Below are 6,000 nucleotides of genomic sequence, written 5' to 3' on the forward strand. Positions count from 1 at the left end.
GTCTAGATGGATTTCAGGAGCAGCCTAGGCAATATAGTAAGATCTTGCTTTTACAAAAATTTTTTTTTTAATTAGTTAGGCATTGTGGTGTGCACCTCCAGTCCCAGCTATTTGGGAAACTGAGGTAGAAGAATCATCTGAGCCCAGGAAGTCAAGGCTGCAATGAGCTGTGATCATACCACTACACTTCAGTCTGGGTGACAAAGTGAGACCTTGACTCAAAAAAAAAAAAGAAAAAAGAAAAGAATGTCTAAATGTTTGGACTTTTCTAGTAATATAACATTAATTAACAGCCAAATTCTTGCTATACGCCCTATAACAAGAAAGAATATATGAGTCAGTACGGCCAACTCAGGCAACAGACTGTTTTTTGATATTTTACTGACAGCCATGAAGTTTTCTGTAATTATTTTGATAGTTGTTATTAGAAAAATTAGAACTGACCTTTCTTGGTGCAGTAGATTGATCAACAGAAGCAGAAAAGTACTAATTAGGTGAAGAAAGGGAGCTTGTATTTCTAAATTCAGCTTGATTTCTGAGGCCATCAGAGACCTTCCAATGAACTGGATGATGAACCATAACTTTTGGCCCTCTAGTTTCTGCAGGTTGTTCTGATACAACCAGAATAATAGACCTATGCTACCAGGCTTGCTAACACATTGCCTGAGTACCATCTCCTAGTGGGTTCTCCAGCAATGAATAAATGAGAGCTCTGAAATCAGACAGAATGGTTTGAATCTTGGTTTGGCTCTTGGTAGCCATTTGACTTTTCATAGCCTCTCCCTGCCTTAGTTTTCAACATCTACAAGATAGGTCTATTAAAAATACCTCCATCTCAGGGTTGTCAGGAGGATTCAGTGCACTTCATATGTAGGAAAGGTTTTGAAAATTCAGATGTTATCATTGCTCCTCTTCTTTTCCTCTTCTCCCTTCTTTTCCTCTTCCTGTTACTCTTTGCAAGGGCTTAACGACACTTTCATGAGCACAGCTGATAGATATCTCTGCAATATGCAGTGTCATTCTCTTAAATTCAGATGAGGCCTCAGATATAATATCTATGTGAAGCCTTGTCTGATAGCCAGGAAAAAATAATGACTAGTTTACAGGAAGAGCTCCCCAGACATACCTCGTGCCAAGAGAAATCTTTCTTTAGTAGAAAAATAGAACCATCTCTTAAAAGGAAGAAAATAATGTAGACAGTTCTTAGAAGAAAATGGACAACAATAAATCTTTACCCTAACAACAGTGCTTCTGGAGTTTTGAGTTGTTCAAGAAATGATGCTTCCAGAATGGTAACTATTCAATTGTGCCATGTAGTTTGTCACTAAAATTTAATTAAAGGAATTCATACCCAGTGACAGACAAGCAGGAGCCATCTAATGTAGAAATTCTCATTTGAGAGTAGGCACTCATCTATCTTTAATAACTTATCTATCTTTAATAACTCTTCTTATTCATAGTAGGCATTCAATTAAATTTAACTAAGAAACATTTATCTGTATGACCGAATGCTTTGGTTCAACAAGAAGTGTTTTCAAAATTGTAATTTATCAACTCTGTGAGGAGAAGTGGACATGATCTACCCTTTGAAAGATGGGGAAGGAGGAGAGCTAGCCTCAGATAGAAAAGCAAATCTGGTGTGAAGAGAAAACTGACCTATCAGTGGGCATAACAGTGGCACAGACATTAGCCTCTCATCAGTGAGCAAATGACTATCAGAGCAGGGCTGTTCCATGTGCACCCTGGGAACTGACTGTATCAGATTCACTTGAAGTATATTAAAAATGCAGACTCTGTCCATCTGAACTATCATGACTAGGGCCTCAGAACTGGTATTTTTATGTGGATCTCTGAACAATGCTTAGAACATGAACCTTGAAACTTTAAAGATCTGGACAGTAAGTGGGTGACTTAGTCCATTTTGTGTTGCTTTAAAGGAATACTTGAGACTGGGTAATTTATAAAGAAAACAAAATGTTTATTAGGCTCATAATTCTGAAGCTTAAAGGTGAAGTTTGGCATCTGCCTCTGATGAGGGATTCAGGTGGCTTCTACTCACAGCAGAAGGTGAAGGGAAGCTCACGTGTGTAGAGATCACATGATGAGAGAGAAAGTAAGGGAAGTACTAGGTGCCAGACTCCTTTTAAACAACAACGCTCGTAGAAACTAACAGAGTGAGAACACACTCTTGAGGGAGAACATTAATCTATTCAAGAAGTATCCACTCATTAGGCCCTACCTGCCATTAGACTCCACATGCAACATTGGAAATCAAATTTCAACATGAGATTTGGAAGAGATAAACATTTAAACCATAGCCATAAGCAATTATCCAAAGATGTGATGCTGCATGCATTTTCACTTTACCAGTCCAAACTTGATTTGGATGTGTTCTTGTAAGACAACAGCCTCCTGGAAAAAGTGAAGTTGATTTTTGTTCCTTTCTAAGGGAATGATATATATTTCTTGTGGAATATTTTTAAGACAATGTCAAAGTACTCAAAGTAGAAAGGATTAAGGTAATGAATGATATCTCAGGGTAAATCTTTTCCTATGGTTATTTCCTGAATATTAGCTACGTGGGATAAAGTTCATAGATTATAAAATAGTTTAGTAGTTATAATTATCATATGACCATAACTACAAAATATATTGTGGACACTAAGAATGTTCCAAATAGAAGACTTAAACATTAACCGAATTCCCAATTGGAAAGTCCTTAAGCAGACATATTTTCTTCATTTTCTCAAAATGAGAGAGAAAGTCTCAAGCGTGCAAAAAGGTACAAGAAACCAAGTGCAGAAGCAGAAGAAAGTGTTCGTGGATTGTTCTCTCCATTTCTCTATTTGCTCCATGCATATTTCTGCATACTTGGCCCAGGATAAACTTGACAGAGAACCAAGCTTGCAGGAGAAATGCTGATGGGGAGAGTTTGAAGCAAAGCAGTCTACTTAGTACTGTGATCATTATGCCAACCATAAAGCGCATCTTGGGGAAACTCAACTCCCAGCATTTATTTTTGTATCCTTGTTCTTGTTTGTTCTTCTCTGGCAGCATTCAGTTGATGGCTCAAACCTTTTGTAGCATATTGAAAAGGATATAAAATATGCAGTAATACAGACTTTGGGCTAATATATTTTCAAAAATGTTGCATGCCTCATTACTCACGTAAATTCTTAGGTTGCATTCAGCCTTCAGAGAGTCATTCATATTCATGATAGAAAAAAGGAATAACATTTATTACCCTTGATGCTGGTGATATTAAGCACTGTCAAGCACCCCTACCCGAGACTGAACCAAAACATTTTCTCCTCGAGCTCATTTGGTGGGAAAAAGTACTGCTGAGTGAATTAATTGATTAAAAAATACATATGTATATGTGTATATGTGTACATATGCATATAGTTATACAAACATCCTCCACAACCCTCAGGTTCCCTTCTATGGCAGCTATTAAAGTGCTCAGGGTTAAATCACTCCATATTCATTTTAGTCCATTTCTTTCTTGAAGTTTACTATGGAATATGAAAGGTCAACTATTTGAGTTTACAGCCTCCCCTTTATCTAGAGGTGGGTATTGAATCTAGTTCTGGCCAATGAAATGTAGGTAGAAATTCCTGAAGAGCACTTTATTTTCTAAAAAAAGAAAAAGAGGCAAAGTCTTATGAGGATAAAGCTTTGTGCTTTACCTTCCTTCCTACCTGGAGCTGGATGTGATGCCTGCTGAATCTTCCAACCATGAGGCAAGAGGCATATGTGAAGGATGATTGAACAGCAAATGCATGGATTCACTCGTGACATTCTTGAGAAGCTGCACCAGGATTAGAAATCTTATGACTACATCTTTATTTACAGAAACGTAGGCCCCATACTTGTTTAAGCCACTATTGTCGAGTTTTCTGTTCTTCAAAACGGAATACATTCCTAACTGATACATTTTCTACTTAAAACAGTCAATTTTCCTAATGCTTCAGCTAACTGCTCTACTTAAGAAATCAGACAAGACTGTGTTCATAGATGGGATCAGACTTATGTAGTGCAAGCAGCATTTGAAGTTAGTCATTTAGTCCTTAAGATGAAAATTGGATTACTAACAAATAAATGATTGGTTATATACAGCCCATTGACAGACTTAAAACTATCTCCAACACAGCATTTCACTTTTGAGAAATGTGTAGAACAAAGTTTGGCCCTTTTGGTGAGCTTAACAGAGATCATGACACCTGGTCACTGGAGAAGTACTTTAAGGTTATGCTGTAATATGAGCAAGAAGGAGAAACAGATCCTTCACTCAGTTTTATCAGACAAATTTGGTGTGGTTCAAATAAAAGTGTGAACAATCTATAAAGTGGGAAAGAAAAAAAGAAGAGGCCAAAAAGACAGATGGTTCAAACAGTACCTGCAAGTGTCAACCAAAGAATAGTTTTTATGTATAATGTGATAATATTATGATGAAACCATATTATCACATGTGTATTTACCAATGTTTCTTATTTCAAGTACTTTCTTACCCGTTATACAACTTTAACCATTGTATTAGGTATCCATTGATGCACAACAAATTACTTGTTAGGAGCTTAAACAACAAACATCTATTATCTCACAGTTGCTGGGGGTCAGGAGTTCGGGAATGTTATAAAAGCTGGGCATTCATAGTTCAAGGTCTCTCCTGTGGTTGTAACCAAAATGTCGACTGAAGGCTTAAGCAAGGTTAAAGCGTCTGTTTCCAACTCTTATGGTTGTAGGCAGGAGACTTCAGTTCCTTGCTGCGGGTTGGTTGGAGGCATCAGTCCCTTTCTATATCTGTCTGTCCATGGGACTGTTGGACATCCTCATACACTGGCATTTGGTTTCCCCAGAACAAATGATCCAAGACAAAGAGAAAGGAGAGACAGCATGCATTTCAAGACCTAGTCTTAGAAGTTAAACATCATCAATTCCTCTTTATTCTATTTGTTAGGAGCAAGCTACTAAATCCAGCTCACACGGGGATGGTGGGGGGAGGGGGATGGGTGGGCATTATGATCCACCTTTTGAAGAGAGCAGTATACAAGGGGGAAACACACAAAAAAAACCTGGAATTATCTTTTTGGAGGGCAGGCCTCTTGTAGTACACTTGGAATTTGTTCCTCGGGATCAAATAGTCAACCAAACTTTATCTGGAAATTTTGAGAAGGTTGCATCACGATTTGCAGGAGAAATGTCCAGAGTTGTGCCAAACAGGTAACTGGTTCTTCCGCCATGACAGTGCATCTGCCCACACCGTGCGGCCTGTTCAGCAGTTTTTGACCAAAAATGGCATGACCCTCGTGCCCCACCCTTCCTATTCACCCAATCTCACTCCAAGTGACTTCTTTTTGTTTCTCCCCAATAAAAAAAAAAGAAAGTCCTCAAAGGAAAATGTTGCCGACATGGAAGAGATGAAATAGAAAACAACAGAAGTACTAAAAGGCATCAAAAGGGATGCGTTCACAATTCGTTTTGAGTAGTGGAAAAAAGTGTCTCAATAAGTGTACTACACCAAACGGAGAGTACTTTGAAGGTGACTGAGGTTTAAATATTTAAAAGTGAATGCGCAATTTTTATCAATAAATTCCAGTTTTGGGGGGGTCACCCTTTGCCAAAGAATTTGTGGGTATATTTTAAAACCATCAGAGCTTCCTAATAATATTTAAAGGTTAAATATGGAAGAATTTCTGTACCTTCTAAGAGCAAGATTATAACCAATTTTGCAGTATAAAGAATATACAGGGCAGACCGGGTTCAGTGGCTCAGCCTGTAATCCCAGCGCTTTGGGAAGCCAAGGCGAATGGATTGCCTGAGCCTGTGGGTTCTAGACCCGTCCAGGCAACTTGGTGAGATCTCATCTCTGTAATAAATCAAAAATTAGCTGGGCATGGTAGCGGGCGCCTGTAGTTCCGGCTACTTGGAAGACTGAGTCAGAGGGATCGCCAGAGCCCAGCAGGTCAAGGCTGAGGAGGCCGGGAGCATGCCACTGCA

At 38.6% G+C, this 6,000-nt stretch overlaps 1 protein-coding gene across 1 annotated transcript in view; it reads left to right on the forward strand.

The window, feature by feature from the left end:
- LOC103268060 (putative uncharacterized protein ENSP00000383407) overlaps positions 1-6,000 on the forward strand; it is a 49,300-nt gene that overhangs the window by 40,063 nt on the left and 3,237 nt on the right. The window lies entirely within an intron of this gene.

The sequence above is a fragment of the Carlito syrichta genome, unplaced genomic scaffold (genome assembly GCF_000164805.1).
Source record: "Carlito syrichta isolate Samal-C Ts95f unplaced genomic scaffold, Tarsius_syrichta-2.0.1 Scaffold308688, whole genome shotgun sequence".
Taxonomy (NCBI): Eukaryota; Metazoa; Chordata; class Mammalia; order Primates; family Tarsiidae; genus Carlito; species Carlito syrichta.